Source organism: Gracilinanus agilis, chromosome 1 (genome assembly GCF_016433145.1).
Source record: "Gracilinanus agilis isolate LMUSP501 chromosome 1, AgileGrace, whole genome shotgun sequence".
In the NCBI taxonomy this organism is placed as follows: Eukaryota; Metazoa; Chordata; class Mammalia; order Didelphimorphia; family Didelphidae; genus Gracilinanus; species Gracilinanus agilis.
The window spans coordinates 549,138,083-549,152,400 of NC_058130.1; positions in this window are offsets into that span (position 1 = coordinate 549,138,083).

Consider the following 14,318-nt stretch of genomic DNA (forward strand, 5'->3'; position numbering starts at 1 on the left):
TACAGAAGATATATTATGTATGATTTTTATAATAAAAATTTCATTTTTTCAAGAATATTTTACTATGATTATTATAACTTAAAGTGCACACTTGTAGAATTGCAGTAAAATACAGATATAATGAAGAAAGTAATTTGATATCCTAAAAATCCAGTTATATCTTCTGAAATTCAATTGTTTAGTTCTTATTTTAAAAGCTATACATACATCTTGAATCACATACATACATACACATACATACACATGCTCTAATGATGTTACAAATTGCTGTCCTTTTTCTTCTCTTCCATTCATCAAAACTCCCATTGTTTCAGTGTTGTGAACTAAGTAAGCCATAAATGAACAATATTACAAAACACACACACGTAATTTCATTTGTCCAGGTATATATACAAATAATAATTTTAAATTTGAGTTTGATTGGACCTAAGATTTCATTGGTGCAGAGTTCATAGTGGGGAATTCCCAATATACCATTGCAAATCAGTGCCTTAATGTCTGGTCTACTGGGAGACGAGGTGCCTTTTTCAGTCATGAGAGGGAGGACTGGAACCCAAGTTTTCCTGGCTCTGATGCTAGCTCTCTATCGAACATGTCACACTGTGATTCAGTATCTGTCATGACAATAATAAGTACATATTTAATTATCTGTTTAATCCTTTCCCCCCAATAATAAATATATTAACCAAAGAGAAGCTCTATGTATCTTTGATTTCAGAGGCCTGACTGTACTTGCCACCACTCTCAAAAATTTTGCTTTAGTTTTTTTTTTAACAATAAAGGCACAGTAAAATCAGTACATTTTATGGAGCCCTATAAAATTCATTGTTTAATTACGTTATATTTTAAAATGTCAATATCTACCACTATTTGCAACTGTAAATAAAAATTTCTGTAAATTGTATTAATTTCATTTTATATGATATATTAAAAATGCAATATCATATATAATATTACACATTATTTACATATTATATATAATATTTAATATTATATATATAAATTAAAATTATTTTAAAAATAAAAATGTCTGTAAATAAAAAAGAAATTATTCCATTAAATACAGATACTTATTTGGCAAACCAGAAAACCAATTTTAATATTCCTAATGCCAGAAGACTCGACCCTCATTCAACAATCTACCACAAAGTCCTTGAATCTAGGCCATTGGGAGTTTTGGGTGAGACAGAAGGAAACAGTCGCTGGCCTTGTGGCATGCAGCATCCCTTCTGGGTCTGCCTGGAGAGGGGCGGTCGGCAGGTTCCCTCCAAGCATCCCTCTAGAGGAGAGACACAACAACCAGGGAGTTTCTCGCAGTGTTCTTCAGGCAGAGTAGTCCTAAGGTCCCTGCTAGTCAATGTACAAAGGGGATAAAAAAGCCGATAACCGTAGGAACTTTTATGAATTGTATATGTCATTTTCCATGGCTAATATACCTTTTGCTTTCCTACAGCAAAAGCCCTCCAGGGGTAACTGCTAATAGGTATACATTTTCTACACTAAGAAACATCATTTACCCTCTTACATATTCCCTGACCCCCAGTTCAGAGACAGGAGGAGATGCCATTTTTATATGAGCTAATTAATGCCTAAAGTTAAAGGAAAATTGATGAGGTCCTTTATTAATACTCCCCTCAGCTGCCTTTACTGAGTATTAAGAGACTCTCTGGGGGGAAATTAATGCTCCGAGCTGTGGGTTAAGCTTTCTTACAGGCAGTCCTCTGGGAGTCACTATCGTCAGCAGAGGCAGTACAAGTCCTTTCCCTGGTACAACAGTGACCTGTCTGCTAAAGCAAGAGAAAATATGAGCTAATATGGGAATTTGATGGAAGAGGTCCAGTTCAGAGGCAAGAGTAAAGACAGAAAATGGGGACACAGTTTTCCCTTACAGATCTATCACTGACAGAGTCATAGTCATTCAGTTTGTCAGCATGCATTTATTAATCACTAAGTGGCAGAGTAGATAGAATACTGGGAAGAGTCAGGAAGAGTTAAATTCAAATCCACCCTCCAACATTTACTAGCTGTGTGAACTAAGGCAAGTCATTTAGCCTCTGACTGTTCAGTTTCCTCACCTGTAAAGTGGGGATAATAATAGCACCTACTTCCCAGGACTATTTTGAAGATCCAATGAAATAATATTTATAAAGCACTCAGCACAGTGCCTAGGACATAGAATTGCAGGGTCATGTTTAAACAAACTATGAAATCTGTAACAGAGTTTGTTTTCAGAACCTTCCTATAATTTCCCTTTTTGTACCCCCATTTCTTTCTTAAAATCCCTGCCGTGGTTCTATCATGATACTCTAATGACGTTCCATATTGTTGCCCCTGCTTCTCTTCCATTCATCAAAAGTCTTATTATTTCAATGTTGTGCACTAAGCAAACTATATAAGAAAAACATTTGAAAACTATCTGAAAAATTAACTCATATTAGGTGTGAAGATTGAAAAAAAGCTATGAGATTACCTTTTGTAGTGGCATTTGTATTTGAAATCCTTGTTAACCAGAAGGAATACTTTTTTTTAACTCTTACCTTCCATCTTAGAATTGATACTAAGTATTGGTTCCAAGGCAGAAGAGCAGTAAGGGCGAGGCAATTGGAGTAAAATGACTTGCCCAGGGTCACATTGCTAAGAAATGTCTGCAGTTAGATTTTGAACCCAAGACCTCCCATATCCAGGCCTGGCTCTCTATCCACTGAGTTACCAAGCTGCACCCAATCTCAGAATTATTAGGCTATGCAGCAGCCAGGCAGAGTCAATATTTCTAAAGGTTTGGCACCTTATCAGTGTCCCTCAACTCTCATCACACAGGCAGTTGTCCACACTGATTATCTCTTAATTTTCTATATGAAGTTGTGATAAAATATTCCTTTACCCACTTCCGAAAGATAAAAAATCTATAACTGCAGAGAATTATTTTAATAAAGATCCTGTGAAGTATATGCAAAGTTCTTTGATTTTTTCTAAAAAAAAAACAACACAACACAATAGAGTAGAAGGTACTAACAGAAGCAGAGACTGGGAAAGAACTCTTGTAGAAGGTAGGATTCAATAAAGACAAAGAGATCTGAGCTGTCTACGTATAAAAAACATAACAGAACCCAGGGGAGGTGGTACATTTGCCCAGTGAGATAGTATATATCAGTGGTTCCCAAACTTTTTTGGGCTACCGCCCCCTTTCCAGAAAAAATATTACTTAATTCCCCCTTTAACATACTATCACCACCCCCAAATGCACCTGTGGCCATCACCGCCCTTCTGGATCGCTGTAGCACCCACCAGGGGGTGGTGGTGCCCACTTTGTGAATCACTGGTATAGAGGGAGAAGAGGATCTAGGACAGACCTTTGTTTAATACCCACAGTTACAAGGTATGACCAAGCAAAAGATCCAGCAAAGGATGCCGAGGAGGAGTGGTCAGACAGGCAAGGAAAGAAGCAGGTGAGATCAGGGTGTTAAAAAACCTAGAGGAAAGAGTAGCCAGGTGGAGAGGGTGACCAACAATGTCTTGGAAAGGAGCCAAGAAATGGCACCCTTTTGCCAAGTCAGCCTTATGACCATGGACAAATCGTGGACCACGTATGCTTCAGTTTCCTCATCTATAAAATGAGGAAAATAACATCCCGCCCATCTCAGAGAAGAGTTATGATGAAAACACCTTATTATATCAGTCAATCAAACAATAAGCATTTATTAACAACCTACCATGTGTCAGGAGTTAGGCTAAGTGCTGGAGATAAAAAGCAGAAAGCAAAAAAGAGCGCCAACTCTCAGGTAGCTTACGTGATGATGGACAGGTCAACATGTTTATAAGAAATATATACAAGACACATGTTGAATAAACAGAAGGTAACCTTAGAAAGGAAGGGGCTAGCAGTAGAAGAGACCAGAAAATGCCATCTGTAGAGAGTGGCATTAGAACGGAGTCTTGAAATGGATTCTAAGAGGAGTAGAGACAGAGCACTTTGAAGGCTTGGGGGACAGGCGGCATAAAGGCTGGGGAATGGCAGACAAACTGTCATGTATGAGGAACAGTAAGTAGTCTGCTATGGCTAAAACACAGGTGGGTGGAAGGGAGTAATATGTGAGAAGCCTGAGAAGATAGGAAAGGGACATGTCATAACTGTGAGTTATTACTATTAATCCTTTGTTGCTACAGTAATAAGGAAATTTCATTTTTTGTGTTTGGCCTCCACTTTTGATTTTATTGGAATTGTGGGCAAGATGTTACACTAATATTAAATACTGGATAAACTCAAACTAAAATGTACCTGAAGTGCATGTTATTAAATCAGTTTTGGAGTGTTTGTACATGCAGTGGAAGAGGAAGGGTCTGTCTCAAATCTTCAACCTGCAAATGAGTCATTCTGCAACTGTGATCTCAGGTATCATTTTCTCCCTAGCACTGCAAACTTTTTCCATGTTAAAATGAAGATGTTATGGTTTGTCCCTATCTCAAAAGATTGCAGGGAAGGATATGTCATTTGAAATGCTTTAGTATTCTTGGAAGGAAAGTTAATCTTTGAGGTTTTTTGAGGGGGAAATCCACAAACCAGAACATTCCCTGACAGCACAAAAGGCCATGTATTTTTGGTTCTGCTATTTTCATACTGCCTGTGCATCCTTTTATTTCCCTGTGGCTCTTGCATGCACAATGAAGCTGGCTTCAAAGCATACCCACATTTACAATGACATATGAATTTTCAAATGTCGGTTTGCTTTACCAACATAGAGCATGCTAGCAAAGTTTTACGACCTCAAAGGTCTCTTTTGTTATTATTTCCTAGCTAGGATGAAAAGCTTAGCCTGTATTCAAGCATGCATTATGCAGCAAGGTCTGGAAATAAGAAGTTTCAGGACCCTGGAAGAGTCCGTATAAATGAATTCCTTGAAATCATCACTAGAAATATGCAGAAAGCAACAAAATACAGTGGAACGAGCCTAGGGAATTGGTGTCACAGAGCCTATGTTCAAATCCCAGCTTTGCTACTAGGAAAAATCACTCAACCTCTCTGGTCCTCAAATTCCTTCCCAAATATTGGGGTTGAACAAGATGGCCTCTAAGGTACATTTGCATTCAGGGGGACAAAGGTTCACTGCCTCAGGAACTAGTACAAACGGACTGAAGAACTGCCAAAGCTTGCGAATGGTGAAAGAGGCTCTGTAACTGCTAGAATTAGGTTGAGAACATGTTTATCAAACCTAGACAAAAAAATAAGCTTCAATATTTTCTCTCCTAATATAGATGGGTGAGAATAAATGCTGCATTGCTAACATATTGATTCTTCAATATCAATCAGAGCTTAATATTTCAAAGAACACTTCATAATTGTTTCAAGTGACTCATCCTCAAGTAGAGGGGAAACATATTTGAGGATGATTTAATTTGCAGCACACTGAGGTTGTGTTCTGTTTATCTGTCCTAGCTGAGTGATTCACTAGTGAATAGGGGTTGTTGCTTAATATAATGTTAAATATTTTGGATGGTAGGGGGAAAATGCCTTTGAATTATGTCATTAGAAAACCTAGATTCAAACCTTGAATCTTACTTTATCACTTGCATAACCTTGGTCAAATCATTTATCCTTTGTGGACCTTATTTATTTTTAAAAAGACGTAGTTGTATTAGATGACCTCTCCAGTCCACTTGGGGAAGCTGGGTGGATAGAGGACTGAGCTTAGAATCAGGAAGATTCATCTTCATAAGTTCTAGTCAGGCCTCAGATACTTATTAACTATGTGACCCTGGCCAAGTTCCTTAACTGTGTTTGCCTCAGTTTCCTCATCTGTCAAATGAGCTAGAGAAGAAAATGGCAAACCAAACCACAGTATCTTTGCCAAAATAACTCCAAATGGAGTCACAGAGATTTGGGCCTGACTGAAGAAGTCCCATTTAGTTTTAATCTAGGAATATATAAATGATGAGAATTAGGAAATGAAATTTTTATTATAATAAGTAATCCTTGACTGCTGTGCTTCTCACAACCATCTTGTAACTTTTTCTATAGCAGACCAAAGAGATTCCAAAACAAAAGAGATGACCAAAATACACACAACGCAAGAAGTATAGAGAGGGTGACACTGTAGCAAAGGTCTGAAGTTCATTAATCACACGATGAGAAATTCTCTATGTTCTTTTGGAGCCCAAAGGAACAAAGAACTGAGCTTTGGGAAAACAAACGTTAAATCATGGTCCAGAATACCAGTGATAGCAATAGATTGGAACTGGCCAAAGTGGTCACTGTTAACCAAGGTGTCTTCCTCTGTTAAGATGTCTGTATTCATGTCAATATAATCAAATTCAGTTCCTAAATATCTGCTTTTTAAAAAAGCAGATATGTGTCTAAAAATAGCAATAATGATTTTTACACATTAAATCAGTTTCACTGATTCATAGTAGTCATGTCTTGTATATGTGTATATTAAATGTGAGTTTCTAAACATATAAACATTTATACTAGCATGTGGATTTGTAAATGTATGTATGTTTGCTTCACACCAATTCTTTGAATGCATGACAAGCTTTCTACAGGAGAAGCTCTACATCTGTCTCTATATAGCTAACTTTAGCTTCTCCAAAGCTGATCTATTTTATTGAGCCTAACAATCAAATTAAGTCAAACAGCATGGCTCAACATAGAAAAAAACGTCAAGCAGGAACATAAGGGCACTGAAATAACCAGTGCTGATCTGGCAAACACCCAAGGTATCCCCCATAGCAACAGAGCTGATGGCATAGCAACAGCAGCTACACTGCCACAGTAAAGTTAGAAAAAATATTCTGAGAGAAAAGCATATTCCACATTAAAGTCAAATATGACATTTATCCTCAATATAAGAAACTCTGGAAGCATGTGTGTTAAATTATACTATTCCTTGGCACAGGCTAATAAAATTACTTTCCATCACTGCTCTCAAATTCAATTCCTTTTAAACTGTTTCAAGTTGTTCTCTACCAAATAGAGGCATTTCTATATGAGAGAGAGAGAGAGAGAGAGAGAGAGAGAGAGAGAGAGAGAGAGAGAGAGAGAGAGAGAGAGAGAAACAGATAGAGACAGAAAGACAGAGAGAGAGGGAGGAAGAGGAAGAGGGAGTTAATTTATTTTTGGATCAGCCCTATGATTTTATTGATAGAGTAAATTTCCAGTATGGATTTTCTATCTACATATTCAAGTTGTCACTTATTCTGCAATTTAAAGAGAAATGCATGGGACATTGAGAATTAAAAGATAAATGCCTTGCAAAGATATATCAAAAGTGAGAATTGAATCCAGGAATTCCTGAGTTCAAAGCTAGCTTCCTCTAGCTCTTATAGCAGAGGTGTCAAACTGGAAAACTTATGGGAGGCTAAATTCGTGGCCAGAACTGGATTGAAATATAATTTGTTCAAAGTTTTGCAAATTATATAAAAATACAATACAATGGAGCTAATGTTAATGAGTGTTTTTTAAGTCAACAAGCAGCCAAGAAGAACCTGTCTCTATTTAACTTTGACACTACCTTACATCGTAAAACCTTTCCTTTATTTTGTTAAGATAGAAAAATAAAAGATTCCACAATTATGTCTTAGAAGATAACAAAACCAATGTAATAAAGTTGTATAACTAAACCTTAAGTATTCTGTGGATCAGAGCTCACCAATGACTTTGGGCCAAAAGTCAGAGAGAGAAGATTTATTCAACATTGTGTCTTTTGCAAAAGGAAGGGTATTCCCAAGACAGAAATCGCCCTGTAGTTAAAATATTAAAGTCATGCTTTGGGGAAAAGAGGTGAAGGTGGAGAGTTCTGTATCTTGCCAATATTACTCTTGACTAACTCAATGCAGGTCTTTGAGATGGGGAATGTGTTTTTAGCAGCTCCCAAAGTGCATTTACCTTCTGAGTGGAGTCTAAAGGGCAATTTGACTCATTTCTTTTCTACCTATTCATTCACTCCTTTGCCTCATTTGTGTCTTGTATTTTTGGGAGGTGAAGCAAAGGCTGTTCCCTATCCAACATATTTTTAGCATGTCCAGCTCTTATGTAGGAATTGGAGACCCTATTTGAGGAAATCTACACAAGAATTATATATAAGTTTTATATTTAGAGACTTACTTGAAGAACTACAGGTTGCCTAAGAAAGAAAATAGCCTCTTTTTGTCAGGGCTCAAGAATCTGATGTAGTTGTCTACTCTTTTCCCTCTAAACTCTTTTTGTTGATAACTTCAGTAGCAATCATGGGTTTATTTGTTATCTCTATTCAGATACCTCCCAGATCTTTGTATACAGCTTTAATCTCTTCCCTAAACTTCTGTTCAGCATCACTCATTGACTATTGAACATTTCACATGGCATATCTCAGAGACATTTCAATCTCAACATAACTTGTCTTCTCAGTTAGAAGGTAAACTTCATGCAAGTAGGAATTATTTTGTTCATTCCACTTCCGTCTCCAATATTCAGCATAGTTCCTGGTACATAGTAGATGTTTAATAAATACTTGTTGATTAATTGGTATGGCGAACTTCTTCCACATGTTTTATCAAGCTGATCCTAAAATTTGGACTTCTTTTCAAAATATACTGATCAGCTGGACACAGAGATGTAACATCAATTTCTGATAAACAAAATGGAGTACAGGTTGAGTGACACCCAACAGTTTTAGAATTTAGAAGTAACCCAGATGCCATGAGCCAGAGGGCAAAAAGCAGTTGCTGCCAGGACTATAAAAGACAGAGACTGGATCAGGAGAGTCTGTAAAAATGTTGGCCTAAGCTTTTCAAATTTGGTCCAGGCATTTGGTCTGTTGGCATGTATTCTGAGAGCTTCTAATAGGACAGTTCTATATTGTGTCAGATACCTCATGTTTGCGTGTGATGGACCGTGGGCCAAGATGTAAGATTTTCATTGGTTCTAGTCTCCTCTAAGAACTTTGCCTTTTCTGATGGAGTATAAAATTAATCTAGCAGAAATTTGACGTCCTAAAAGCTAGGATTATAAAGGTCAAAGGTCCTTTTGAGCTCCTTGACCTACTTATGTGGGGAGAGGAAATATTTGGGAAATCTGCACCTTAGAACCTCTAAATCTTGGACTGTGAGTGCCTTGTATGTTTTCATGTGGACTATATTCCCCCGAGGCTACAAATGAGTTGGATCCACTATGGGATAGAGAGAGATTGTGGAGGGTTCAAGCGGTTTTTCCTCAGTTTGTCTGTGGTAGAAGGACTAGTAGCAGTAGTAGGCTTGGTAGACTTGTTTGTGGACTGTTCCTGTGCCTTTTCTATAATTTCCAGCTGCATTATTGTGTGGTTATCTAATTGGTGATCTCAATGTGTTGTTTGATCTGCTCTTTCATAGCCTGTAGTAAATCTTAATTTATGGTTCTCTTTGTTCCCCATGTTAGGTCTAGCAATTTCTTTAGTGCCCATAGTCCTTGAAATAATGAAATGACTAGCACCCATTGTTGGCAGGTATGATATAAATTCTGCCAAGCTTACTGCTAGCCATTTATATGAATCATAAACTAACAGCAGCTTGTGGTAGTAATCGGGAATAACTTCGAACCATAGGCGATAAGCACCTTGTGAGACTGTCCAAAAGAGTAAGCTGATGCTTGTAACAATGAAAGATAATCTAGCCAAAGCCATTTGATTACAGAGATTACTTCATATAATTATTTTCTGTGAGATAGTAAATTATTCTGGCACTAATCCACTTGTGTAGAAATTCATTATCAAGCCCCAGATATCACCAAATTTGACCAGTTTTCCAGTTTTTTCTTTTTCTTTTCTTTTTTAAACCCTTACCTTCCGTCTTGGAGTCAATACTGTGTATTGGCTCCAAGGCAGAAGAGTGGTAAGGGTAGGCAATGGGGATCAAGTGACTTGCCCAGGGTCACACAGCTGAGAAGTGTCTGAGGCCAGATTTGAACCTAGGACCTCCCGTCTCTAGGCCTGGCTCTAAAACCACTGAGCTACTCAGCTCCCCCCCCCCCCCCCTTTTTCTTACCACCTGAAGGGTATCTGTCTGCCTGACTTGTTTAGGTAGGCAAAATGGGTCCTGACTTAAGGTCTCCATTTTCCTATGAAACAAATGGGATTTTGCTCCTAGGACCAAGTTCTAGAAGAATTATACAAGTCAATTTTAGGAGGAAAATGCCCAGTGCTGCAGGTACAGAAGTCTTTTGTTCATGGGGTCCATTTAACTTTACTTTTTTTTCCCTTTAAACACTTACCTTCTGTCTTAAAATCAATACTATGCATTGGTTCTAAATCAGAAGAGCAGTAAGGGCTAGGCAAAGGGAGGTAAGTGACTTGACTTGGGTCACACAGCCTGGAAATATCTGAGGACAGGTTTAAACACAGGACTTCCTATCTCTAGGCTTGGCTTTCAATCCACTACACCACCTAGTTGCCCCCATAACATTACTCTTCAGAAGCTAACTCATTGACTGATCATGATAGTAGCTTTAGATAGTGCTTTTTTGTGTCTTTGTTTGAAATATTACGGAGTTCTTCTAGTTATAAGAATTGGTACTGTCAACAAAACAGTCTAGACGAGAGGAAAAATAAGATGGAATCAAGTCCTGAAGAGTTTTGGAAAGTCAAGCAGATGAAAATTAATGATTATACAATTCAGATTCCAAGCAAGGGACCTAGTTACAGGAGGAGTGGGAAAAAAGGTGGTAACCCAAGCTAGTGGGGGAGAAGATACAACCTTATTACTGAGAAACTTGGGTAAATAACAAGAAGCCAAGAAATAAATGAGGAAACAGAAAGGAGAAGGAAATACAGTTGATCAGAAGAGAACCGAGACTGAATGATGTCTTTGAAGGCAAAGAAAAAGTATCAAATGTTTGAGATCTCTTTCTGCAAAACAGTTATGATCTTCAGAAAGAACCCACCATCCTCTGAAACAACATTTAAAAAATTGGATAAATAGTGGATAATTATTAGAATGATTTATTAACAATAAAATGGACGGATTAAATGATCTGTGAAACCCTTCCCAGCTCCAATTTTTTGACTAGTACCTAGGGATCAGAAAGTTATCTTCAGATTATATTATGGAAAGTCGTTAATTACAAACTGATTTTTAACTATTTTGGATTTTGAACTTTATATGATAAAAATTTAAGATCAATTCATTGTACTTATTATTAATTATAAATACTTGCCATATTAAAAATACTTAATACCCTTTTAAATTCTGTTACCTTTAATTGCCCATTATTTTGACTTTCTCAGTTGATCATTTTTCAGACCCGTGTGACTCTTTGGTACCTCATTTGGGATTTTCTTGGCAGAGATACTGGAGTTGTTTGCCACTTTCTTCTCCAGCTCATTTGACCAATGAGAAAATTGAGGCAAACAGAGTTAAACTGACTTGCCCCCGGTTACCAAGCTAGTAAGTGTCCAGTGCCAGATTTGAACTCAGAAAGATGAATCTTACTGACTCCAGGTCCAGTACTCTATCCACTGTGCCACATATCTGCCTCTTGATTATCTCACCTAAGGTTATCTTTAAGATTAGGATTTCTAAATGTGTTTCAACATGGAGACTCATTTATCCAAAAATATTCTTACTTCGCTTATGAGTAAATGAGATGATAAAAACCAAGGACCATGAAGAGAATTGGACCCCTGTTATTTCATGTGATGAGACTAGTTTCTTTGCTCAGTTATGCAAGAGAAGTTAAGTAGTCAAAAACACACTTTATTCCTTAAAGTTTGGAATTTAGCTTTCAATTATCACTGAAATTTCTCCAGAGATGCATTTAAACAGTTTATTTCTTATAAGACACAAACTAACAAACCATATCAAACTGCATAGGAAGAATTTTTTAAATTTCACAATTAGTTGGAAAACACACTATCGGGGTAAAGAGGAACACATATAATACTGTAATTCATGTATCAAAAAGTTAGAAATCAGCAAATGAGGGGGAACCACATGATTCTGGCATATGACATTTTTATTTATAACAAACTCTTATACTCTATGTTAGTCCCTCTCTGAGAAGCCCAAAGACATATTTTCCAACTCCAGTACTACTAAAATGAAGCATAATCAACTCATAGTTTACTTAATGGATCCCTTGTTAAAAAGCTTCATGAAATTCCTCTTCTAATTGGCTCATATCTGACACTTCCACTTCGTAGATAGGCCTCAGTTAAGGATGTTCAACTCAATGTGCAGAATTACAGAATCTCAGAATTAACAATTTGGAAGAGATCTCAGCAACTCGGCAGTCCACCCAATACTCAGAAGGATTCTCCCCTTACAAAATACCCTGCAAGTGGCTGTCCAGTTTCCATTTAAACATATCACCTCTTGAGACATTTCACTATATGTTGGATGGCTATAATTGTTCAGAAATTCATTGAAATCAATTCAAGAAAGGTTTAAGTATATAACATGCAAAGGATACTTCAGGTACTGAGGATAGAAAAACAAAATGCAATGGAATCTTTCTTCGAGGAGCTCAGAAAAATAGAATTAGAGTTGAAAGTGGCCTTCAAGTTCAGCTAGTCTAACCCTATCCCCATCACTCCCCTCCCATTTACACACATTTTATAGATGAAGAAAACTGAGATTCAAAGAGGTCAATTGATTCACACAATTTCATATATGTAATATATAGCTGAGTCAAGAGAATTTAAATCCATGCTTTTCTACTGTACCCACAATGCCTCCCTTCTAGTGTTTAGGAAAAATATGCAAGAAGATACATGAACACAAAACATATAACTAAATACAAAGTCGTTAGTACTCTACTACACACTTTAGTGTGTAGATGGGTACTAGCAACTATTAACAAGATTCATTTATTACTGACATGAGAGCAAATAACTTTATTAGTTTTCTCCAAGAAATGAAAATGAGGGAAAGTCTTTATGAACAGATCATTGTGGCATGGTAATGACAAGAAATGTCCTTGGCAGTATTTACTCAAATCTATAGTGCAAACATTGTTTGATTTGGTCATATCTATAGATTGTTAAATGTTAGAAACATGTAAAGGGAAGTTAGATGAGAGAGATAGATAGATAGATAGATAGATAGATAGAGAGAGAGAGAGAGAGAGAGAGAGAGAGAGAGAGAGAGAGAGAGACCAAAAAGAGATGTTGTTGGGAGTTAATGGGAAAATAAGAGTCAATAGCTTTTAGAATTCTACTAGCCAGCAAAGCCATTATTATTTGCATAGAATGAAGTGGCTCCTGAGGTGAGATTAAAAATTTCCTCAAAAAAGTATCTCTCAATCCCTTTTTTATTTGAGAAAGTAGAGTTCTGGAGAGCTTTACTCCAGCTCAGATATATGATTAAAAACCTAAAAATTAAATTGTGTTTTTCACCATAAGTTAGGTGACAGTTGAAATGGAGAGGCTGGGTAGAGGATTTAATGGCAGTTAAAAAGACATTCAAAGATGACACTAATAGAAGAGGTCTAGGAAAAATTCAATGAACAATCCTGATGACAGTTTAAATTTTCATGTACTTCCTAATGCTATTTTCAGAGAAGACTGCTTTGTCATTATCAGCAACAACAATAATAACCAGCATTTATTGGCTCTAATAAAATACATACATTATGCTTAATCAATGGGGATACAAAGTCAGAAGGAAAAATAAACATGATACTTGATCTGCAAGGGCTCACAATTTTCAAATAACTTGATCTATATTTGTATCTATACCTATCTCTTGCATAGTTGATTGCATATATGCATAAGTATACACACACATATATGTATGTGTGCATGTTTAGGTAATCTCAGAGAAAAGGTTCTAGCAATGTAGTAGATGGGATCTAGGGGAATAGGAAAGATTTTTTTTCCAGTAGGTACGATTTTAGCAGTCTTGAAAGAAGCCAGGGAAACAGGAGGTGGAAATGAGGAAGGAGGAAATTCCAGGGGCCCTGGGGGGATGGGGAGGAGACAGAAGAGAGAACTTCATATCCAGTGAATAAGAATACTGACTGATAAAAACTACAGTCTTTGCAAGGGTGGAGAGTACTAACTCTAGCACCTCCCTCAGATGAAAGACTGAATTGCAGGTAGCTCTTGAGCTAACACTTCATCTGAGGTACAAGAAGAGAATGCTGCCAGAAGAGAACAAAGAAACTCCATCCTCGGCAGAGGACAGACTTAAAAACAACAATATTCCTAAGTGAGTAGTAGAAGATGGCTAATAAACTTGATGCAAGAACTTTAGTCATAGTAGTTTTAGGGAATGTTGAATAGACATCCATGAAAATGGACAAAGTTCATGACCAGTAAGAGGATAGAATAGTACCCAGCAGTGAGCAATGGAAAGCAACACCTGCAAGAGGGCAA